Here is a 26,802-nt window from a genome sequence, read left to right as displayed (position 1 = left end):
TTTTTTTTTTTTTGCAGAGCTGGGGATTGAACCCAGGGCCTTGTGCTTGTGAGGCAGGTACTCTACCAACTGAGCTACATCCCCAGCCCCACTTCACTGTTATGAACCATAATAACAGATTCTGTTAATTCTGGAAGGACTTCAAGCAAGTAATCCAACTGGAGAGTAGTCTTGGAGGCCCCTGACACTACCAAATTTTGTTTCATTCACATGAAAGTTAAAACAGTATTCTTTTGTTACATTTATATGTACGTACATACCAGATACAAAATTAATTTACCACCATAACCAACCATTTTGACAAATGGCAAGAAAAGACAAGTGTGAAAATGAGAGTTATTTATATTCAGACAAATGGGAGACAAATCTACACAACAGCCCTAAGGCAAAATACTGGTGGCTCTGGAAGGGAGACAAATTAGTCTGGCATTTTTAATTAAAACTATGCTGCTTCATGGAATACATAGATTTTTTTTCTTTTCTTTCCCACTGAAGGAAAACCTTATATTTCTTAGTGTTTCTAAATTTTTAAATGCATGCATTAAATTGGAACATCTATTAAAGTGCTTTACTCTCCCTTTATTGTTTCCCCATATTCATCTGGAACTGGACTTTTCATAACTCAACTACACACTTGTAAAACAAAAAGCAAATGGAAAATAAAAACCAGTAAATTTTGTACTGAGATTTGAATTTCTGGCACTTGTTCAAACACTTGCAGCCTATTTTTATCATATAAGTTTTATGCTCTGGCCAATACACACGGACATAGAGAAAAATATAAAAGCCAAGCAATGAGAATGGAAAATACAAACAAAACTAATATAATATTCTGGAAATCCTACCTCTCTGGTACTTCATGGGCTATGAATACCATGATAAAGTGATACAGAAGCAAACTAGCCCTTTGTTACATTCATACCTCCTTTCTTTCAAGGTTCCCTGAAGTCTCATCTTTCTAGACACAGTGTTACTCAGGATGCTTCATGACTCCTGACTAAGATGGAACCATAGGTACCCAATTTCTTTCCTCTACATCAATTATTACTCCACCTGTTTCCTGTCTTTTCAGAATCTTATCTCTTTTGTGTGTCTCTTGGCGGTAACAGGCTCATCAGGTAGGGTAAGAAGATCCTGACTCTTAAAGCCAAGAAGTCCAAGTCTACTATCCAGTGTTGCATTATAATTTATTTAGAGTAGTTCTTCTGTATGTAGGATTTGAAGTTCCAACCATAAGTCAACTAAGAATGATGCTGGTTTCCCACTTGAATAATATAGGCTCATATTCTAAGGGGAGAACTTCCTTGCAGAAACCTGGCAATAACTTCATCCCAATTTATACAACTCTATCTTTCCTTCCCCTGAAAGTTAACAAGATCTTTTGTGGTCATCCAAGAATATTCAACACAATTTGGATTAGGGAATTAAATCTGTTGTCTGAATACTTTTTACAGAGTAGCAAAGGATACATGTTACCAATTTCATCTATTGAAGATAGCCACCATTCCAAGAGCTATGAACATTGTATAGTCTGTACAAACTGAGACCAGGAGAGAAGCCATGTTTGGTATATGATGCTCTTCTGTCCCACTTTCTAGGTCCTTTGCTCAAGTTTATATCAAAACCTGTTGGCCTTTTGTTCAACATTCAATTATCAAATAACTGTCATGAAAACTACTATATGCCAGGAACTATGATATTCACTGAGTTCATCTTCTCAAACTCAAGATATTTCAATCATGCACTCCTTCTCTTACAACACATTTGGCATTTTCAAACTGATCTCTTTTTTTTTTTCTTCAGTGTTGGGGCTTGATCCCAGGTGCACTTCACTACTGTACTATATCTGCATCCCCAGACCTTTTTTATTACTTTAAGAAAGGGTCTTCCTAAGTTGTTGAGGTTGACCTCTAACCTGCAATCCTGCTGCCTCAGCCTCTGAAGTTGCTGGTATTTCACCTCATTTTATATATATATATATATATCTCCAGTCCAGGAAGGGGAACAGGAGTAAGGAGGAGGGGAGGGAAGATGAAGAACTGGGGACTGAAATGAAGGTAATCATATTTCATGTTTATATAATTAGGTCAAAATGAACCCCATTATTATGTTTAACTATAATGTACTAATAAAAACATTTTAAAAATAAAAAAGAAAAATCTGATGTTTAAATTCACCATCTAGATGACCATAATAAAATTAAATAATTACAACTTAAGAAGAAAGTTGATAAGAAAGTAAGCTTTTTTAGAAATATATTCCTGTAAAATGAAGTATAAATGTAGAAAAAGACCTACAAAGATGTTCACTCTGGCAATACAGTGCTTATTATGAGTGATTAATATGAATGATTTTTTGAAATGCTCTGCTTGATTATATTTTCTAACATTTCTACAAAGATATTTTGTATTTATTAAAGTTGTTCAACATGTCTGAGTACTGAGAAAAGAATATACTGTATACAAAAAAGGGAAAATGTTTCAATGAAACACTCTAACACAATAAATGAATTGTTCTAGAATTCCTTTAACAATGTAGGACAAAGTGAAACAGGCTACTCTGCCAGAGAACACTATTCACCTGTGTCACTATCAGTTCTCTTTTGGAGCTTTCTAGAGAAACAGCAGTAATGTCCAAGGGAGAGGTGGTGGCACCCATCAAGAAACTACTATTTCTGTTGAGTTATAATGGAACAATGATGCCATCTGCTAAGAGTTGGTAGAATATCAAGTACCCTCACTCCCCCAATACCACACACTAGACTACAATGTCTAACAGAGTGGCATCAGGTTCCAGCAGGAAACTAGTGTCAGGTAAGTGACAGCACAGATGCAGGAGTATCCAGCAGAAGCAGACAAGTACATGCTGTTTATGTTCACAGGTTGTATCTGAACTGAGAAATAATAGCAAGGGAAAAAGGAAAATCAAGATTGGGAGATATGATTTGCAAAGAGCTAAATGTCGGGTGTAAGCAAGTAGAGTCAAGAGTCAGTAACATTTGAGATAGTACCCAATGATCTTCACCTCACAAATGGGAATTATCACAGATGTTTGTCAAATCATTGTTCTGCCAATGAAATAGGATGATATATGTATTTAAAATAGTAGCTAGCACATAGTAAGCACTATCCAATATTGTTGTTACCATTGTTATAACATCATGCTTCAGTATATTTTTTTGTTAAAATATATACAATACATATATATTTTAATCAATACCTGGGTTTCGGTTTAAAAATACCAACAATTTTTTTTCCTTCGTACCACCCATCATAGATTTCCAGGGAATGCCTAAAAATGCAAGAGAAATCAGAGGCTATGTTAAATGTCAATCAGATGATGACATGGTACCCATTATTTATTTTTAAATTCTATTAACAGAGATCATCTTTATTTTAGAACTACTTTCCTTTATAATCAAGTAAATCACACTACAAATGTTATGATTTCTCCTACCAATGTGTTGAAGAGTTAACTCTTCATCAGTTATTCATTTAGTCTTTAGTATTATCATTAAAATTTGGGTAACTATAATCAGCTATACATTTGTGCTTACCTTATGGTGACTTGGAAAATTAACTATCTCACCCTAGGCACTGATATCTAATTCATTTGCATTAGTACAAGTATTCTCTATTTTTTTTCTTTAAAAAATGTAACTTCAGCCAGGTGCGGTGGCACATGCCTATAATCCCAGAGGCTCAGAAGGCTGAGGCAGAAGGCTCTTGAATTCAAAGTCAGTCTCATCAATGGTGAGGAACTAAGCAACTCAGTGAGACCCTCTCTCTAAATACAAAATAGGGCTGGGGATGTGGTTCAGTGGTTGAGAACCCCAGAGTTCAATCCCTGATACTTAAAAAAAAAATAACTTCAAAAAATTAACAAGATACGAAAAGGAAAGTTTTATCTTAGAGCAAAACAAGATAAATAATTCTTTAGTTAATGAACTCTGAATGGGTTATCATCATATCTTAAAGTAGCCCAGATTCCTTTGAGAGAGAATTAAAAAATGACCCTCAGGATACCTGACATCTTTGCCATAGAATCAAAAGGTTTCAGGAGTTCATGAATGTTTCTAAGGTTTATCACAGTAATTAGGAGTTGTAACATAATCCTCCTAAAGAATCAACTTTCTTCTACAGATTTCCTGGCTCACAATATTGACTTTGAGTGGTCAAGTGCAATACTTTTTTTATTTAAATTTATTTTTATTGTAAACAAATGGGATACATGTTGTTTCTGTTTGTACATGGAGTAAAGGCATACCATTTGCGTAATCATACATTTACATAGGGTGATGATGTTTGATTCATTCTGTTATTTTTTCGTTTCCCCCACCCCTCCCACCCCTCTTTTCCCTGTATACAGTCCCTCCTTCCTCCATTCTCGCCCCCGCCCCACCCCCCATTATGTGTCACCATCCGCTTATCAGTGACATCATTCGTCCTTTGGTTTTTTGAAATTGGCTTATCTCACTTAGCATGATATTCTCCACCTGCATCCATTTGCCTGCAAATGCCATAATTTTATTATTCCTTATGGCTGACTAATGACTAATATTCCATGGTGTATATATACCACAGTTTCTTTATCCATTCATCGATTAAGGGGCATCTTGATTGGTTCCATAATCTGGCTATTGTGAATTGAGCAGCTATGAACATTGATGTGGCTGCATCACTGTAGTATGCTGATTTTAAGTCCTTTGTATATAGACTGAGGAGTGGGATAGCTGGGTCAAATGGTGGTTCCATTCCAAGTTTTCTAATGAATCTCCATACTGCTTTCCAGAGTGGCTGCACTAATTTGCAGTCCCACCAGAAATGTATGAGTGTACCTTTTTCCCCACATCCTCTCCAACACCTATTGTTGCTTGTATTCTTGATAATCGCCATTCTAATTGGGGTGAGATGGAATCTTAGGGTAGTTTTGATTTGCATTTCTCTTATTACTAAAGATGGTGAACATTTTTTCATATGTTTGTTGATTGCTTGTAGATCTTCTTCTGTGAAGCATCTGTTCATATCCTTTGCCCATTTGTTGATTGGGTTACTTGTATTCTTGGTGTAGAGTTTTTTGACTTCTTTATAGATTCTAGAAATTAGTGCTCTATCTGAAGTATGAGTGGGAAAGATATTCCCCCACTCTGTAGGCTCTCTCTTTGCATTGCTGATAGTTTCCTTAGCTGAGAGAAAACTATTTAGTTTGAATCTATCCCAATTACTGATTCTTGCTTTTATTTCTTGTGCTATGGGAGTACTGTTAAGGAAGTCTTATCCTAAGCCAACAAGTTGAAGATTTGGACCTACTTTTTCTTCTATAAGATGCAGGGTCTCTGGTCTGATTTCAAGGTCCTTGATCCATTGTGAATTGATTTTTGTGCAGGGTGAGAGATATGGGTTTAGTTTCATTCTGTTGCATATGGATTTCCAGTTTTCCCAGCACCATTTGTTGAAGAGGCTCTCTTTTCTCCATTGCATATTTTTGGCACCTTTGTCTAAAATGAGAAAATTGTATTTATTTGGGTTTGTGTCCATGTCCTCTATTCTGTAACATTGATCTACCTGTCTATTTTGGTGCCAGTACCATGCCATTTTTGTTACAATTGCTTTGTATTATAGTTGAAGATCTGATATTGCGATACCCCCTGTTTCATTTTTCCGGCTAAGGATTGCTTTAGCTATTCTGGGTTTCTTATTCTTCCAGATGAATTTCATGATTGCTTGCTCTATTTCTGTAAGGTACGTCATTGGGATTTTAATTGGTATTGCATTAAATCTGTATAGTACTTTTGGTAGTATAGCCATTTTGACAATATTAATTCTGCCTATCCAAGAACATGGGAGATCTTCCCATCTTCTAAGGTCTTCCTCAATTTCTTTCTTCATTGTTTAAAGTTTTCATTGTAGAGATCTTTTACCTCTTTGGTTAGATTGATTCCCAAGTATTTTATTTATTTTGAGGCTATTGCAAATGGAGTTGTTTTCCTCATTTCCCTTTCAGATGTTTCATCGCTTGCGTATAAAAATGCTTTAGAATTATGCGTGTTGATTTTATAGCCTGCTATTTGCTGAATTCATTGATGATGTCTAGAAGTTTTCTGGAGGAGTTTTCTGGATCCTCTAAATATAGAATCATGTCATCAGCAAATAGTGACAGCCTAAGTTCCTCTTTTCCTATTCGTATCCCTTTAACTTCTTTAGTCTGCCTAATTGCGCTGGCTAGTTTCGAAGACAATGTTGAATAAAAGTGGTGAAAGAGGACATCCCTGTCTTGTTCCCACTTTTAAAGGGAATGCTTTCAGTTTTTCTCCATTAAGAATGATGTTGGCCATGGGCTTAGCATAAATAGCCTTTACAATGTTCAGGTATGTTCCTACTATCCCTATTTTTTCTAGTGTTTTGAGCATGAAGGGGTGTTGTATTTTGTCAAATGCTTTTTCTGCGTCAATGGAAATAACCATATGATTCTTATTCTTAAGTCTATTGACATGATGGATTACATTTATTGATTTACAGATGTTAAAACATCCTTGCATTCCACGGATGAACCCCACTTGATCGTGGTGCATGATTTTCTTAATATGTTTTTGGATACGGTTTGCCAATATTTTGTTAAGGATCTTTGCAACTGTATTCATCAAGGATATTGGTCTAAAATTTTCTTTCCTTGATGTGTCTTTGCCTGGTTTGGGTATGAGGGTGATATTAGTTTCATAGAATGAGTTTGGTAGGGTACCCTCCTTTTCTATTTCCTGTAATACTTTGAGAAGTATTGGAGTAAGTTCTTCTTTGAAGGTCTTGTAGAACTCAGCTGAGAATCCGTGTGGTCCTGGGCTTTTCTTGGATGGTAAGTTTTTAATGGCTTCTTCTATTTCATTGCTTGATATTGATCTGTTTAAATTGTGTATGTCCTCCTGGTTCAGTTTGGGAGGAGCATATGTCTCTAGAAATTTGTCAATGTCTTCGGTAGTTTCTTTTTTTTTTTTTTTTTTGGGGGGGGGGTGTTGGGGATCAAACCCAGGGCCTTGTGCTTGCAAGGCAAGCACTCTACCGACTGAGCTATCTCCCCAGCCCCTCTTCGGTAGTTTCTATTTTGTTGGAATACAGATTTTCAAAGTAGCTTCTCATTATGTTACTTATCTCAGTGGTATCTGTCATGATATTTCCTTTTTCATCACGAATTTTAGTAATTTGAGTTTTCTCTCTCCTTCTCTTTGTTAGTGTGGCTAAGGGTTTGTCTATTTTGTTTACTTTTTCAAAGAACCAACTTATTGTTTTGTCAATTCTTTGAATTGTTTCTTTTGTTTCAATTTCATTGATTTCAGCTCTCATTTTAATGATTTCCTATCTTCTACTACTTTTGCTGTTATTCTGTTCTTCTTTTTCTAGGGCTTTGAGCTGTAATGTTAGATCATTTAGTTGTTGACTTTTCATTCTTTTCTGGAATGTGCTCCAAGCAATGAATTTTCCTCTTAGTACTGCTTTCATAGTGTCCCAGAGATTTTGATATGTTGTATTGTCATTCTCATTGACCTCTAAGAATTGTTTTTATTTCTCCTCCCTGATGTTTTCTGTTATCTATGTTTCATTCAATAGCATATTATTTAGTCTCCAGGTGTTGGAGTAATTTCTGTTTTTTATTTTGTCATTGATTTCTACTCTCAGTCCATTATGATCTGATAGAACCCAATACAGTATCTCTATTTTTTTGCATTTCCTAAGGGCTGCTTTGTGGCATAATATATGGTCTACTTTCAAGAAGGTTCCATGTGCTGCTGAGAAGAAAGTGAATCCGCTCGTTGATGGATGGAATATTCTATATGTGTCTAATAAGTCTAGGTTATTGATAGTGTTATTGAGCTCTATGGTTTCTTTGTTTAGTTTTTGTTTGGAAGATCTATCTAGTGGTGACAGCGGTGTGTTAAAGTCACCCAGAATTACTGTGTTGTGGTCTATGTGATTCCTGAAGTTGAGAAGGATCTGTTTGATGTACAGGGATGCACCACTGTTTGGGGCATAAATATTTACTATCGTTAAGTCTTCCTGATTTATGGTTCCCTTAAGCAGTATGAAATGTCCTTCTTTATCCCTTCTGACTAACTTTGGCTTGAAGTCCACTTTATCTGATATAAGGATGGAAACCCCCGCTTTTTTACTGAGTCCATGTGCGTGGTAGGTGTTTTCCCATCCTTTCACCTTTTGTCTGTGGATGTCTTTTTCTATGAGATGAGTCTCTTACAGGCAGCATATTGTTGGATCTTTCTTTTTAATCCATTCTGCCAGTCTATGTCTTTTGATTGATGAGTTTAGGCCATTAATGTTCAGGGTTATTATTGAGATATGATTTGTATTCCCAGTCATTTGGCTTAGTTTTGGTTTTTAAGTTGGCTTGGTTTCTCCTTTGAGTGGTTTTTCTCTAAGGTAGTTCCCCCCTTTGCTGTCCTACATTGTTGTTTTTCATTTCCTCCTCATGGAATATTTTGTTGAGAACATTCTGTAGCGCAGGCTTTCTATTTGTAAATTCTTTTTACTTTTGTTTATCATGGAAGGACTTCATTTCATCTTCAAATCTGAAGGTTAGTTTTGCTAGGTAAAGGATTCTTGGTTGGCAACCATGTTCTTTCAGAGCTTGAAATATGTTGTTCCAGGCCCTTCTAGCTTTTAGAGTCTGGGTTGAGATGTCAGCTGCTCTCTGTATTGGTCTCCCCCTATATGTAATCTGATGCTTTTCTCTCTTGGCCTTCAAAATCCTATCTTTATTTTGAATGTTAGGCATTTTCATTATAATGTGCCTTGGTGTGGATCTCTTGTGATTTTGTGCATTTGGTGTTTTGTAAGTCTCCTGTATTTGATTTTCCATTCCACTCTTCAGGTTTGGGAAATTTTCTGATATTATTTCATTGAATAGGTTGTTCATTCCTTTGGTTTGTATCTCTGTGCCTTCCTCAATCCCAATAATTCTTAAATTTGGTCTTTTCATGATATCCCACAGTTTTTGGAGATTCTGTTCATGATTTCTTACTGTCTTCTCTGTTTGGGCAACTTTATTTTCAAGATTAAATATTTTGTCTTCATTGTCTGAGGTTCTGTCTTCCAAGTGGTCTAGTCTGTTGGTGATGCTTTCCATTGAGTTTTTAATTTGGTTTATTGTCTCCTTCATTTCAAGGATTTCCATTTGGTTTTTTTTTGAGAATCTCTGTCTCTTTGTTGAAATGATCTTTTGCTTCCTGCAGTTGCTCTTTCAGCTTATTGGTATTATCATTCATTGCCTGCATTTGCTCTATTATCTCATCCTTTGCTTCGCGAATCATCTTAATCATGTATAATTTGAAGTCCTTTTCTGACATTTCTTCTAACATACTGTCATTAGATTCTATTAATATAGAATCTAGATTTGTTTGGATCATTTTCTCCCCTTGTTTTTTCATGTTGTTCATATATCTTTTCCTCTGGCAGTGCAGATCTGGGATATTACAATTTTCCCCCTGTAGGCTTATAGTGGCCCTGTAGGTTTCCAAAACCCTTTCTTTAAGGGGAGATCAATATTAGCGGTGCCCAAATCAGACACTATGCAATCCTAGACCAAATAGCCCCTATGGGGACAATAACAAAATTGTCATAATAAACAGAATGAGTTCAAATATTATCTTCAGTAAAACAAACAGATTTGCAATAAGGTCTGCAGTTTCTAATGGAGGACAAAGAGGATGCCGAGGGATGTAGAATGTGGCTGTTAATGGGATAATAAAAGAACATACAGAAGTTCTAGATAATAGAAAGTGTGATAGTATAATCAAAAGGAATTGAATGTTAACATGCAAAAAAGGGAGAAAGAGACTCTGAGGGAACAGGTAAACAAAAGGAAAATAAAGCAAGAAAAGTAAAGAAATCAAAACTTAAATTTTTTCAATAAGAAGAAAAAAGAAAATCTACAGTATAACAGTCATATAGTAATGAAACCTCCCTGTCTTCAGTAGCCTGATGCATGAGAGGTACCTGACAATGAGCTTCAAGTCTCCAGCAGGCATCTCAGGGTGGGATTTGCCCCACCTAAAGATCGGAGCTCTGGCTTCCAGGATTATCCAAGATGGCCACTCTGGCTTCCAAATGTGTTGGCAAATGGGGAGCTGCAGCTCAGGGTGTGGACGTGGTCAGCTGGAGGTCCTGGAGGTGAGATGCAGTTGGTCAGGCAGGTGTCCTGGAAGTCGGGTGTGTTTGCTGTGGTTGTGGGATCCTGGAGGCTGGGTACAATCAGTCAGTCTGGGGTCCTGGTGATAGGGTGCAGTCAGTTGGTCTGGGGGTCCTGGCGACAGGGAGCAGTCAGTCAATGTGAGGTCCCCAGAGGCAGGGAGTGATCAGTCGGGCTGAGGGCTCCTGGAGACGGGGCTCAGTCAGTCTGGCCAGGGGTCCTATGGGGCCTGACTATTGTCTCAAAATGGTGGAAGCCACGTGTAATCACACCTGCCAGTACCGTAACAGTGAACTTCCAGGCAACAGCAGGCAGCTGGTGCTCCATTGGTGGTCAGCGATCATTTTGCTGATTGTTGTCAGATGATCGGGAGGTGAACCCTGTGCATTGGGTGATTTATAGGTGTAAGGCAGGCGATGGACAGGCAAGAGGCAGGCAAATGGCGGATGATAGGCACCTGACAGTGAGCAATCTGCCTCAAGTACAATATTTTTATGAAATAAATTTATCTGTTTTCACCTGTTCCCGTAAGTTTCAAAACTGTTGTTTCCTCCCTTTCAGAGCTAGAAGTAGAAATCAACAAAAAGTCCAGGGCATGCATGATTCCAGTCTATACGTCATAGCAGTTTCCTGGTTTGTACAAGTGGGCGAATGAAGTTGACATTCACTGAAAAATGGGGAACATAAGAACAGGAACACGTGTTCAGGTAGAGTCCTAAGTTTGCTTTATCTCTTTCAGGATTCCTCAGCACTAAAAACCTAGAAAACTAATGTAGCCCTCTGCTTCCCAAAGCTGAGACACTTCTCCTGTGGTGTGATTCCAAACAATTACTGGCCTCTTCCCAAACACCAACACCCTAGCAAGTAGAACCTCCCAATTTTGTGTCCTGTCCCCTCAGAAATCTTCTTATCCTGGCTTATTTGAGAAAAAAATCCCAACTAAGGTATTAATAGAAGTCAAATGATTTTTAATGTTCTTTCATACATCTGATCACAATTGTGCTATAAAACAAGCTCCCAAAAAATTAAGTAACAATGGGATTTTTGAGTACTGTAGCAATATCAGGGAGGGTTAAATTCTTGTGCAGGTGGTCATTTCAGTGTCCATTAAATTATAATACATGAGACCCTAGCTTCAATATCTACAAAAACAAAGAAAATCCAAGTCCAGACATCCTCCTGAATGAAACTTTTCCCAGGCCTTCCAGGCAGAAATGGCACGTCTTTCCTTTGAACTCACACAGAACTTTCTCTTAAAATTTTATTTCACAGTCATCTTATTTTAATGTGTTACAATATTTCCTGATGCATATGCATTCCTCTGTAATGAAAACTAGCTCAACTTATACATACTTTTTTTTCCCTCTAATTCCTTCCCCTCTCTTGCCCTTAAAAAAAAATATTTTCTCTGTCTTCATGTCCCTCTTGTACAATGTTTTTAAATAGAACATGTTCAGTAGTGACTATGGAATAAATTTACAGGCTTTATAAGTAACATTGTAATATTTTATTTGTACATGAAGTAAAGCATTTTCTTCTGAACTTCATTTGAAAATCGACATAAGCAATCAATTTTTCTCTTTTGATTGTAGCCAAAACATGTATCTTCCAAAGTCTCATTTAAATCACTCTTGCTTTTATTTCTTACTTATTTAGCAAGTTCAGAAAATTAATTCATATTATATTTTAAAATGTTGGCACTTCAAATAATGCCAAGATCAAGAGTTAAAAAAAAAAAAGAGTTAAAGATTTCAAGGACAAGTATGGTGGCACATGCCTATAATCCCAGCAGCTCCAGAGGCTGAGGCACAAGGATGGCAAGTTCAAGGCTAGCCTCAGCAACTTAATGAGGCCCTAAGCAACTCAGCAAGAGCCTGTCTCTAAATAAAATATTAAAAGGGCTTCGGATGGGGCTCAATAGAAAGCACCCATGGGTTCAATTCCTGGTACCAAAAACACAAAAAACAAACAAAAAGAAAAAGAGTTAAGCTTTCACCTTAAGCTACCATGGAACAAATAATAAATATAAATTCTGTAGATTGATCTATAAGAGGAATTCATTAAATGATAGTGTAGATTTTGTGATCTCTGAAAAAATAGTTTGTTATATAAAATATGACAGAGAAAAATTCAAGAAACATATTTATGCTTCCTTTTTTGTTGTTGTTGCTGGTTTTTTTTTTTTTTTAATTTTTTTTTCCGTTTGATAGGCCGGGGATTTGAACCGCCGTACTTGCGCATGCTACGGGAGCGCTCTCCGAAAGGAGCTATTCCTTCAGCTCCATATTTATGCTTCTTAAATACCAAAAATAAAAGTTTTTTAGAAGGATTCCACTGTTTTTCAATAACAGATATGCAAATAGATATGAAAATGATAGATCATTAGCTACTCACTAAGGCAGCTCCTCTAAATAGTACTATTAAAATTCATTTGTTTTAATATTTTTAATTTTATATTTCAATCATTTGTTTTTGTCTTTCTCCCCCTACCAGAATAAAACCCTGATGATTGAAGACTTTTGTCTATTTTTTTGCTGTAATCATAGCACTGGCATGTAGATGCTTAATAAATAGTTGTTAAATAAGTGAAAGGATGAATGATACAATTATATATACTTGAAGTAGATATGATTTCAGTTTTTAAAAATACTATATTGTAAACTATAAAGTAACAATTATAGTCCCCAAGGTTTTTTAATCACTTCCTCCTATTATCTGTACCTTTACCTCCAAATGTTTCCCTTTTTTCTTTTAAAGCACTAGGCATTGAAACCAAGAGCACTTTAACACTGAGCAACATCCCTGACCCATTTTTATTTTAATTTTGAAACAGTCTAGCTAAATTGCTGAGGCTGAGCAAGGACTTTTGATCCTCCACACACAGTTCCCCAAGTCCCTGAAATTACAGGCATGCAACACTGGTCCTGGCCAAAGCTTTCCCACTTTGAAAATGATGCATACATATTGGAAGAAAACATTTTAGTCTTCTACAAAGTTGAAATAGTGGAATCACTTTTGAATTGCAACATAATGTCACACACAAAGAATTTAATTTCATTGTTTCCAGTTGTTCCATCCAGTTCATCAACCAAATCCACAGTTCATCTAGGAAGCAGATATACCATGGCATGCCATGTACTGAGGAAGATGTTTTGTGCAATACAAATTTCTTTTAAGAGGGGATTGTTCATAAAGCCTTACACATCTTTTTCACCATCTAATATATTCCTCCTACACCACCAACCACCTACTCCCAGCTCTTCAGGGAATTAGTGCTTACTTTCTATGGACCTCACCTAAGCAAACAGGCTGAGAAACTTGTGGTGCCTAAAGAGAATCATTTTAAAAGAACAAAACAATTTTATCTAATACCCTCTTTATTCAGAGAGAAGTTTTAATGTCAAAAGCACGTGTACAACCTACATCAGCTCATAAACTTTAATGTTCTTATTGTCATATGTTTGGGGGTTCTTTGATCATTTCTGACAGCACTATTATCAACTTTCTGTATATCAATACCATTTCATGACTTGTAAATAAACAGCAGTAGTACAGCTAAAACAGCCACCAAGTCAAATAGCTTGGCTTTTACAAATGTATGTGGATCTTGCTATTGGTTTTTACCTAACGTAACTCTTCCAACACATCCAAGCTCAGGATTCTTTTAAAAAGTTGTGCGTCAGGGCTGGGGAGATAGCTCAGTTGGTAGAGTGCTTGCCTTGCAAGCACAAGGCCCTGGGTTCAATCCCTAGCACTGCAAAAAAAAAAAAAAAAAAAGAAGTTGTGCATCAATATAATATGAATATTCTTAAAATGTGTGCCTATAGACCCTCAAGGAACCAGGCCTTTATTATTCCTATGTGTTCCCATAAATTGCCCCCTAAGTCTGAGTGTTTTAACAAGAGGACCTAAAACATTGCATACCCAAAACATTGCAAGTACTGAGAACATCTGAGACTCTAACATTGAGCTACCACAGAGTCATTTAAGGTCCCTTGCCCATTCTATAGGTGAGTGACATACAAACATCTTTTTTGTTTTACCAGTTAAATATGCATTATCCTCCATCAAATCCACACCAACCTGGGAAAAAAACATACCATCTCAGCATAAAACATAAAAGCAAAGGGGCTCTTAGTGAAGCAAGCGTGGAAGATCAGGAGCCTCAGAAGCTTGACTGCTTAAGGGATTATGAGGCCTCGCTCACCAGGGAACCAGGCCTAGAGGTAATCTTACAAAAAATAGGGGCAGGAACAAAGGCTGAAATTTAGGTATGGATAGGATCTGGTCACAAGGACATGGAATGAACAAGTGGAAGGTACTGATCCACAGCCAGACTATGAATCTGGAGCTTTCAGCAGCTTTTGCATTCTGCTACCTTCCAGACTACACATCTCCTACCAGACTTGCTAAACACCATGGTAACAATTTTGTTTCAAATATAGTGACATACTCAGAAAATTGAAATACCTGTAAGGATTAGGTGGTTAGGTGGCAACAATATCCAGCAGTGTGCCAGATGCTAAAGTCAACCTGCTCCCAGGGAACTGGCAATCTTTCTTCATCTCCATAGCTGGTAATAAAGGGCCATCAATCAGCGAGCTAATGTGAACATCCAGTTGTCCACCTAAGGCAGGAATGGATTTACACATATTTTCTCTACTTGAGAACAATAAAAGGCTATTTACAAAAGGATATCCAAGATTGACATACGGTCAGGGACCCATAAGAAACTCAAAAGTACCTTTTCCCCAATGAATGCAAAGCTTCAATTCTGACATCCAAAGGCTATCTCCATGTAGCAAATGAAGGTTTATTCCAATCAACTGAGATAAGATGCTACAGAGTATGTTATGAAGAGGAATATGACTCCTTGAATTTTGGCAGCTTTTGTCTTCATAAACAGAATGTGAGGCAATAATCATAAAACTGTATTATTATAATCAAATTCTTGGACTATTTTTCTTAAGTCACTTACAGGACAAAGGTAAGGAAGAGAGAGGGAATGGAAGGGAAAGAATGCCTCTTAAAACATGAAAAAAGACATTTCTGCCCCTTGCTTATTGTGGGCCTTTGGGCAAGTCTCTTCCTTCTGGGCCTCAGGTTCCCCAGCTGCAAAACTCAAAGGTTCAGTCTGAACAGCTGGGAAATCTCTTGCAGCTCTCAGGCTCTGGTTCTATAACTCTCTTTATAACCTGGATTTCAGCTGTGGGTGAAAACCACAGAAGGACCACTTACATCTCACTTTCCTTGAATCTTTCCTTCATGTTCTCATTATATCTTCATTTTCCATTCGTCATAACTGTAATTTATGCACCCTCCCACAAGGCAGTCTATGTCTCATTTCCTGGCAATAAATAATAATTTTTTATTCTGAGTTAATGGCTACAAGAAGCTCTGAATCTACCTCCAAACCTCTCACTTCTTAGGATATTTCTAGAGAAAATAGCGGAGCGCTGTCTAACGTAGTAGAGAGCACCATTCGTAACACCTATTATTCTCAAAGCAGAGTTCATGGTCCTTGGATAAGGGATATCAAGTTACATAATGAAACATGGGTCCAAGAGTTAATGATGGTAAGAGGGAAAATGACAGATCATTCTATTTTTGTATCACATGACATCATTTATTCCTGAGCAGCAATGTATCAACAGTGGGGGCTACAATAAGAGAGATCTGTGCAGGTAGGAGAAATCACTGATATTCATAATTCGGGGTGCATGGTGCTAATAAAAACGAATACTAACATTTAGTTCCATTATCATGTCTAAATTATCTATAGACAGTGCCTGTATAATGTTGAAATGATGAAATATGAAGGAAATACCCCTGTAGTATGAATACCTGTATTCTAACAGTAAGAAAAGTCACTAAGCATCTGCAGGAGGCTAAGTAATGACCTCCCAAAGATCTCCAGGTTTTAAGCCATGAAACTAGTGAATATGTTACCTCACATGGCAAAAATGGCTTTCAGATTTTAGTAAATTAGAATATTAAGATAGGGAAATTTTGCTGGATGGTCAGGGTAGACCCTAAATTTAATTACAAGTATCCTTACAAAAGAGTCTGAGGGTGTTACAGAGAAGAAGAGAAGAAAACATGAAAACAGAATCACTGATAGAAATACAAGGTTAGGAATTACAATAGCCACCAGAAGTTGGAAAAAGCAAAGAACACATTCTTCCCTGGATTTTGCAGGGAAAAAAGTTATGCCAACACCTTGATTTTATTAAATTTCCTCAATAGACTACGAATGAACTCACCATATGACCCAGCTATTCCAATTATTTGTATTTATGCAAAAGAAGTGAAATCAGTATACTGCACTAATACTTGCATTCCAATGTTTATAGTAGCAAAACTCACAATACCCAATGATGGAACAAGGCTAGGTGCCCATCAAAGAGAAGAATGGATAAAGAAAATAAGGTGGAGTTCTACTAGGTTATTAAGAATAAATTATGTCATCTGCCATAATGGATGGAACTAGAGAACATCATGCTAAGTCAAATAAGCCAAATTCAGAAAATCAAAGGTAGAATGTTTTCTCTCGTATGCTGAAATTAGAAAGCAATAAGGAATTAAAAACAGGCTGGGAGGAATCTCAAGAAACCAGAAGAGTGGCAGTAGAGTACAGTAAGGCGATGGAACAGGAGAAGGGGAGAAACGGCAAGATGAAATCAACCAAATCCTGATATGCATGTTTATGAATGTATCATGATAACTCCTACTTTTATATATAATTCACCAATTAAAAGATAAATAAATAGAAGGAACACCAGGAAAGTAGAAGAAGGGGACAGAGGAGGGAGAGGGGAAGTACATGGGACAGATGCTGAGCAAAGTATGCTATATGCACACATGAATATGTCGCAATGAACCCAACACTATGTACAATTATAATGCACTAATAAAGATATAATAAAAAGACAAACAATAGACTATTGAACTTTAAAACTATGAATTTATGTTGCAGGAGCCACTATTTTGTGATAATTCATCTCAATAAGAATAGGAAACTAACAAAGCATCATCTGGGTACCAAACATTACAAGAATCTTCTCATTTCACTTCCAATATAGTCCCACGAAGTATTAAAAGTATTTTAAAAATGAGGAATTGGAATCTCAGAGTTCAGAACAAATCTGAGGCAGACCCTGAATTAGAACTCAGGTGTCTAACTGCAGAATTTACTTTATTTCCACTATAGCAATACTAAAAATAGATATAATAAAGAGAAGCCTGTGCTAAGAACTTCACATGCATATTTCTTTTATTCCACCCAAAACTCTCTTAAAAAGTGAGACTTAGGTTAAAAACCCAGTTTTAGTAGCTGTGAGCCAATGAAAAAAGTTACTTTTTCTCTGTGACTCACTTTTCTTTTTCCCTTTTCTCTTTTGGTGATGCTGGCAATGGAACCCAGGCTTTGAAGTACACTCAACATGTACTCTGCCACTGAGAAACACCCCCAACTTGACTCGGTTTTCTTAGACTTAGGAACACTGCCATCCTGACTCAATTTTCTTATCTGTAAAATATGGTTGAAAGTAGTACCTCCCTCACAGATGTGTTGTAAAAATTAAATGACCTAATATTTGTAAAGAGCTTGGAACAGTGCTTAGTAAGAATAACAGTGCTTGGGACATAATGTTATGCTATAAATATAACAGATAATACATCCTCTCAGGAATCTGGTCTGACTTTGTTGGCTAATTACCAGGGTAACCTTGACCTAGTTCTGTGACTAGACTAGAAAGCCTTCAAACACTGATATTTCATGAGTTGAAGCTCTCTAGGGCTCAAGTCAGCCTCCTCAAAGCATGAATTGAAGGCTTTGGAAAATAATGACCTCTATCATTCCATGATTGCATGAGAATTCTGGTTGTGGCTAAGAGCCTCAAGGTTTATCCAGTTGCTATACTTCCCCAAACCCAATATGATTTCTTGGGTTTACACTCAGTGAGTTTTAAAAACACAGACTAATGAAAACTCAAGGCAACCAGATCATCCCATGTCACAAGCAGTTCGATCTGTTGACGAGGCTTTATCTCTGTCAAGTCCTTTTAATTAGATGTTTTTGCTTCCTAAAATGAAAAGATTAAACTGGCTTTTGAAAAAAATAAAGGTTCTGATATTGAAAAGCACTGTGCACTGTAACACCCAGAATAATATTTACCAATTTGTGATCTTTTTGTAATTTAATTTCTGTCTCCATTTAAGAACTAGGAAATGGGCCTGTTTATGGATGCCAGGCTCCTCATTCAGCATGACAGAAAATGAGTAGGAAAGGAGTAAAACTCAAATTAAAATGACATCTGCAAACCAGTTTCTCTGGTACAGCCATGTACCATGGCAAAAACAAAGATCTCACTCCCCAACCTGTAAGGGCAATGATGGTTACCACAGAATGAGGTATGTGGGAGGGCAAGCACAAACAGAAGAGAAAACCTTAGAACCATGAACTTGGAGGGGAAAATAAGTTTCTCCTACTTTGTCTATGGCTCACAATATTCTTGTTGGTATTTACCTTTTACCTGACAAGCTAACTGACCATCAGTGATAGCCTTCAACCTTTCCCTTCTGTAGAATCTCTCAAAATGTTTACATACCATGATATCTCATGGCTAGGTTAGTGCTTTACAGCTGTTTTCAGAAAATGTGAGAATTTCTCTTCACCATTTTCTCCAACCTCCACATGACAGTAGCTATATTTCACTACTTAATGTCTGAGAAAGCACAGTGACAAAGAGTAACTTAATTCCAAGAAATATACATTTGGAAAATGTTATATACATGTGCAAACAATATATTTAATCAGCTTTCTGCAAGTGTTCTGTGAAGTCCTTAAACTAATTTTATCCCTCCCCACTCCACCCCTGAGACTGTTGTCAAGTGGGCATTCTGTCTTTTCTTTTCCTCCTACTTTCCTGTCCTGATATGCCCACCAAACCTCCTCTTCAAATATGGTTGCCATGGGGCTAGAATTCAGTAACCTGACCAATCTGACCCATTTTCACTTCATTGTTAGTTTATTCAGCCTAACTTCCTTGCAGAAGACTCAAGTTACAAAACCCAGGGGCCAAAATTTCCCTGTAAGTGTCCTCCCTCAAACTCTGTCCAAACTATTCTATTTCACATCCTCAAACTCTTCCTTCAACCCTGTTCTGATGTCCCCTTGTTCTTCATACCATACACACTAAAATGTTATTCTTCTGTTGGGAATGAAGGAAATATATCAAGGTAGCTTCCCTGAGAAGATATCCTTTGAATTGGGTAGAGAGGAGTGTGCAGGAGGTCTACCATCAAGGATAAGGGAAAGGGCTAGGGTTGTGGCTCAGTTGTAGAGCACTTACCTGGCACATATGAGGCACTGCGTTTGAGCCTCAGTACCACATAAAAATAAATTTAAAAATAAAATAAAGGTATTGTATCCATCTACAACTAAAAAATATTTTTTAAAAGAAGGATAAGGGAAAGAAGGTTCTAAAAATAGACAAAACTGAAAATAATGTTGAGCAACAGTTATTGTAACAGCATGTATTAAACATCACATTTCTGGATCCCACAGTCAAGGATTTGACTCAGTAGGTCTAGTAGAAATCAGAAATTTACATGTTGCTTTCATACTGGTGGTTTTCAGATCACACTTTGAGAAATACTGTTCTAGAAAATAGTCATAGTGATTTCATCTAACTCCAATTAGAAGGGTTATTATCAACAACACAAGCAATAATAAGTGTTGGCGTGGATGTGGGGAAAAAGGCACACTCATACATTGCTGGTGGAGTTACAAATTGGTGCAACCACTCTGGAAAGCAGTATGGAGATTCCTCAGAAAACATGGAATGGACCCACCATTTGACACAACTATCCTACTTCTCAGTTTATACCCAAAGGACTTAAAATTAGCATACTACAGTTATGCAGCTACATCAATGTTCACAGCTGCTCAACTCACGATAGTTGGATTGTGGAACCAACCTAGATGCCCTTCAGTTGATGAATGGATAAAGAAACTATGCTATCTCTACACAATGGAATATAACTCAGTCATAAGGAAGAAAAAAATTATGGTATTTGCTGGTAAATGGATGGAGATGGAGAATATCATGTTAAGTGAGATAAGCCAAGTCCAGAAAACCAAAGGCCAAATGTTTTCTCTGATAAGTGGATGATGATACATAATGAGGCAGGTGGGTGGGCAAGAGAAGAATGGAGGAACTTTGGATGGTGTAGAGGAAAATGGGGTGGGAGGGGTTAGGAGAAGGAAAGAGAGTAGACTGAGACAGACATCATTACCCTATGTACATGTATAATTACACAAATGGTGTGAATCTACATTGTGTACCACCATAGAAATGAAAAGTTTTACCCCATTTGTGTACAATGAAACAAAATGCAGTCTGTAAAAAATAAAAATTCAAAACAAAAAAAGAAAGAAAGAAAATAGTCATAGTGAGGTAGATATCATTTCTTCATTTGTAGAAATGCACAGGGGAATTCTGTTGAGAGTCTCTGGTGGTAATTGGCGAATGTGGTGAAAAAGATTATATTTTCACATAAGTAAATAAACCTGATCGCTGACCTATTATGTCAAGGCATAAAGCTTACGAGGCCAAGATTATGAGTATAAGCCACATATAGATAGCTGTTCTCTATTACTTAATAGACTTCGCTCTTGCTCCCAGCTCACCAGTGAACAAATACAACAAATACTGGCCTAAGAGTATTGTTAGGACTGTGCAATATATCCCAGTTACATGTAAAATACTGTAAAGATATAGAGAACATGTTTTAATAAGAATTGTAAAGGAGCATTACCTTTTTGATAAAGTAAAATCATGTCATTTAACTAAGATAATTAAAATACAATGGCTTTATGCACCACCTTTTATAACCTTTAGATAAGAATGTTAAAGTATCCTTCTGAGAGTCAAGGAGAAGAATATGTGTTTAGTGATGCTTTGAAGATGGATTTTAAATGGAGAAGAGTACTCAACCAAGATAGTTTCGAAATATAATACTTGGTTTTTCTATCTGAAGGGAAACAACTTTCACATGCTTCATTGTGCTTCTGAATTCTTTGCTGACTTCCACTAAAGCACATGTAAGAAATTAAAAATCCCATTAGGAAGGTCAAAGTAGCTGTTTTATGTTTTAATGGCCACTATCATAACACCAGCGGACTTCAGCCCAAAGTATGCTGGGACCTTGCTAAGGCACCACTGCAAATTGGAATTATCTTGGGACTAGTCTGGATAGAGACTGCAGAACTATATCTCAAAAAAACTTTGGAAGAGGGAAGCTTAGACTCACAAAAGAATAATGGTTTCTGTCCTAAAACTGAAATCATTCAATACTGGTCTAATATTCAATCAGGTCAGGAACTAAGTCAGTGAGAAAACAAAAAAATCAATAAAATACTCAAAAGACAGGCTGTAAGTACAAATACTCTTAAATGATCCTTTCATACACAAGTTCTCAAATCAGCTTCTAACCGGAGAAAAGTAACTACAACTCAAGAATGAACTGACAAGAATTTTAGGATATCAGTTCATTTGGGTTAATATTCCTAATAGCACTTTAATCTAGATGACATTGGGTAATGATCATGACAAAGACAACTAGGCTGAATCTCTAAAACTTTCTATGAGTGAATACAAATAGCACAGTGCTTGACAAACAATAAGCCCTCAATAAGTGTCAGTTATTACTATAATAATTACTTAGAAAACTGTACAACAACTACTTGGTTACCTTTACCTTTCAGTAGACTGCTTCAGAAGCTCAATTGTTTTCCTTGGTCTCTGTTCCTCTCTGACTATGATGTAAGGGTCATGGAGATTGAAAATATACAGGGAGTAAATAAAGGGAGTGGAAGGGACATGGGAGTAGGAATGATAATAGAGTGAAACAGACATTATTACCCCATGTACATATATGACTGCATGACCGATGTCATCCTACAACATGTAGAATCAGAAAAATAAGAAATTACAGTCCATTTATGTATGATTTATCAAAATGCATAAATACGTTCTACAGTAATATATAATTAGAACAAATTTTAAATTTTTAAATATCTGTGTGTATGTATATAAAATGATAATTCCAAATAGTTGAACTGATGTTTGCAAATGTGATACTGCACAGCAGTTAAGCTAATGGGCTCTGGAGTCAAACTGCCTGGGTTCAAATCCTAAGTCAGTCATGCTGGGTAACATTAGGCAAATTGTTTAACCTCTCTGTGTCTCTCTTTCACCCTCTACAAAATGGGCAGAAAATTTCTCATTGGGTTGTTATATAAAGTCCTTACCATGGTAGTAACACACACAAAAGCATTTACACATAAGCATTTACTAAATGCTAACAATTTTGTTTATTCCTACTTTTGTCATTCAGTTTAATCAAGAAGCATGACCAAACAAGTACTTTTAGATATCTAAGGGAAAAGCTGGGAATAACTGAGGAGTAGAGGCAATAAAGGAAATAGAACAAGTTCAGATGATAATGGTTGACAGCAACTTAATGAAATATTCCCATAATAGGAGATGAAACTTTTAATAGGGGTCCTGGATCTCTGAACTTAAAGGAAAGATTTTAAATACTGCAGCATAACTACAAGGAAAGATCTGATAGTGCTATGATTTGAATATGGTTTCTCACCAACACACACACACACACACACACACCCTAAAATCTGTACCAAAGATTAATCCCGAGTCATATGTTAATGTATTAAGGTGGTAGAAACATAATCAAATTAATGATGTTTAGAAATGAAGCCTTTGGGGAAGTGATTGAGATTGGAAAAGATCACTAGTACAGAAGCCCCAGATTGAATCTTGGTGGATTTATGGGGGGAGGTGGGAGGAAGAGACTGACACACACTGTACCTGTCTATTGCAATGTGATGGCTCTGTACTGCCTTAAAACTCTTTCAGTAATAAGACCATCACCAGATGAGGCCCCTAGATCCTGTACCTCCAGAACCATGAGCAAAATCAAATCTCTTACTTTCAAAGAAGTATGGTTCAGGAACTCCATTTTTCTGATGAAAACTTTACCAGGACATTTGGTTATCAAAGAGTTAACTGTGTTCACTTCAGACTACTTAGAAAACTGCTTACTTCACCTAGACATGTGCAGAAAGAATGTTTTGATCCAAAGTCCAGCAGAAAGTAAAGTTGCATAGACTGCCTATGCATCTCCTCATTTTATAAGAGCCTCCCAAGCTGGTTTGGTTGGGGAACATTTTTATTTATGCTGGGAACATTTCCATTGCAGTACTTTATTTAACTCCAACAACACACCTAGCTAAAATGGCAGTTATTACATTTGGCTTAATGAAAAGGAAACTAATGAGTATAACTAAGGTGATTAGCCAAAATGAATCACCAATTTGGGGAGGAATGCTGGCTCAGCAGGAACACTGTTCACTTCCAGGTGTGGGCTCCAAATTGCAGCTTCTAGCACCACTAGAAAGGAGATTATAGAAGAAAAGAAATAGTCCCTAAAGAGAAATACTTGGCATTTCTATTATACCAAAATAGTCATCCCCTCCTCTCCTCTCCTATGCCCTCTCAGACCATGTGCTTTTCACACTCAAGGGTGACTTCCATGAAGGGTATAATATCTAACATAGGGAAGGAAGAAGAGTACATAAGAGCCTGAGTTTCAAAGTAAGACATATCTATGAATTATTCCTACCTCCTTAATAACAGTGCAGGATTCAATAAGATATTTCACCTCAGTAACTTTTCTGTTCTCTCACCTGAACATAGAGGCCAAAATGGTAAGTATACTGTAGGGTTGTTACAAGATTTTTTGTGGGGGATGTGTGTGTGTGTGTGTGTGTGTGTGTGTGTGTGTGTGTGTTAGGGGATTGAACCCATGGGTGTTTTACCACTAAACTACATTCCCATCCATTTTATAAATTTCTAAGACAGAGTTTCACTAAGATGTCCAAGCTGGCCTTCAACTTCTGATCCTTCTGCCTCAGCTCCAGAGTAGGTGGGATTACATGTGAGCACCACCATGGGCTATTTATTATAAAGATTTAATGAGCTAATTTCAGTAGTGCCCTTTATCCACAGTGTATGTTCCAAGACCCTCAGTGGATGCCTGAAACCATAGTTAGTAGAAAACCCTGTATGTACAAATAAATAAACACACACATATACATATGTATGCATGTTTATATATACATACTTACACACAGATATTTCCTATACATATATCCCTATGCTAAAGCTTAATAAATTAGGCATAGTAAGAGAATAATAAAAATGATGAAATAATTATAATAATGCACTATAATAAAGGTTATGCAGATGTGATGTTTTTCTCAAATGCCACAAGTTGGTAGCATATACATACAGCATGAATGTGCTAGACAAAGGGATGATTCAAATCCCAGGTGAGATAGCATGAGATCTTATCAAACAAATTATTTCTGAAAATTTTAATTACTATTATTTTTAAAAAGCCATGACAGATGATTGTTTAGTTTTCTCCCACAACTGTAATTCAAGCAGGACTTGGAGATCAGGTGGGCTGTAGATAGCTGTTCTCTGTTCCATACTACCACAGTTCAGGGGTTGGGAGTTGGAACCATAAGAGGTCTCACTCTTGTTTCTGGTGGTTGAGGCTGACTATCAGCTGGAACCTAAGCTGACCTGTGTCCACAGCACCAACATGCTGCTTTTCTTTTTCCTTTTTTCTTTTTTTGGTGCTGGGAATGGAACCCAGGGCCTCGGGCATGTCAGGCAAGTATGCTACCAACTGAGCTGAACTCCTAGCCCTCATTAATATTTTTGTTCTACAACTGACTGAGTAAAGAACAACAGAAAGTGAAACATGCAGTTCACTGAACAAATGTTTATGGAATATCTACATTAGGGATGGCTGAGAGTTTGACAGAAGTTATAGACACATCAGAGAAAAGGCTAGACACTGGTCCTATCCTTACAGAGTTTACAGTCATGAAAGGGAGATGACAGGGTTCTCTTGTGCTATAAATAGACTTCATGAACATAGCACAGCAGTAGTTATAGGTGGTTGGATATGTTTCAGCAACTAGAGGCTAGGATCTTGTCCATCTTCTTTCTCTGTCTACTTTTCTCCTTCCTTCTTTCCTGCCTTCCTTTCATCCTTCCTTAATGTGCTCGGGTTTGAACCCAGGGCCTCATTCATGGTAGGGAAGTGCTGTTATCATTGAGTTTCTGTCCCATCCTTCTTTCCCATCTTCAACACAAACAGAATTATCTGCTTGAATGACTTCAGGTTATCCCACTGTTGAACATTACCTGACTAATAGCACATTGAATGATTTCATTCTCTCACTCTGCATTTTGTGGGAAATTTAAAAAGGAAAGTAGGACTTGAATAGACTGGAAACTATTAAAGATTTTTAGGTAATACAAAATCATGTGGGGCTTTTTAAAAAGATCCCCTTTTGTAACATTTTATAATGAATTCAAAGTTACAGATTCAAAAGAATTTTATACTGACTTCTCACATACTCAAAAGTATATACTATTATCAGGCTTGCTGTATCACATATTAGGCATTCTTATATGTATTTTTTCCATCTTATTTTTATGTATTTCAAAGTAAGTTGGAGTCACTAATATATATACTTCACCCTAAATACTTCAATGTGTGTGTCATTAACTACACTTCAATATTTATGTTTTTTTCCATATCTATGAAAAATATTTACTTCATATTTATGAAATATTTATGGCTTTTCATTTTTAAAAATTTTACACCAAAATATCAGTTACTGAGAGAGGGGAATCAAAGCTTTTAAGGTGCTAGAAATGTTCTATATCTTGAGGTGGAAAATGATTGCATGAGTATATTCATATGGGAAAATGCACAAAGTTATACACTTGAGATTAGTGCACTTTGTACATATACACTATATATACTGTATGTAGGTATATCATACAATAATTTTTTAAAAAGTAAAACAAATCTGATTACATAATAGAAAATGGATAGGAAGAGAAATAGGTAAGAGGTGGGGCCAGTAAGTAGGCTACAATAATCTGTGTAGACTATAATGGCAGCTTCTACTTTGATAGTGATATTAAAAAAGAAAAAATAAATAAATTTAATATACACATTGGCAGATTGTAAGGTTCTGAACTAGGAGTAAAACTGAATGATCTGTGGTGTCATTCGTGATGACAATGTGCTCAAGAGGAAGAGCAGAAATGGGAATATAGTAGGAGAAAGTGCACGAGACAGTACAGTTTTGAAAAGTTTTGGTCAGTTGCCCATGATATCTAAACACAAGTGCCAAGTATGCAGTTAGATATATGGGTGTATACAGAACTTGAAGAAAGAGAGCTGGTGTGAAGATAAGAATTTGGGACTCCGAAAGCATATAAAATATACTTGAGGCCAAGATAATGAAGGAGATTACTTAGGAAAGAATGTAGCGTTAGAGGAAACAAAACTAGGGATATTTTAAGTTAAGCATTCAGCACATGCACAGTGCAAAGTAAGGACTCAATATATAGTAACTACCCTTATTTGTCATCATAAACATTATGAGGTTTAACACAACAAAAAGGGATAGCTTGATGGGTAGAAAAGATA

Source organism: Sciurus carolinensis, chromosome X, assembly GCF_902686445.1.
Source record: "Sciurus carolinensis chromosome X, mSciCar1.2, whole genome shotgun sequence".
NCBI lineage: Eukaryota > Metazoa > Chordata > Mammalia > Rodentia > Sciuridae > Sciurus > Sciurus carolinensis.
This window is presented reverse-complemented; position numbering follows the sequence as displayed.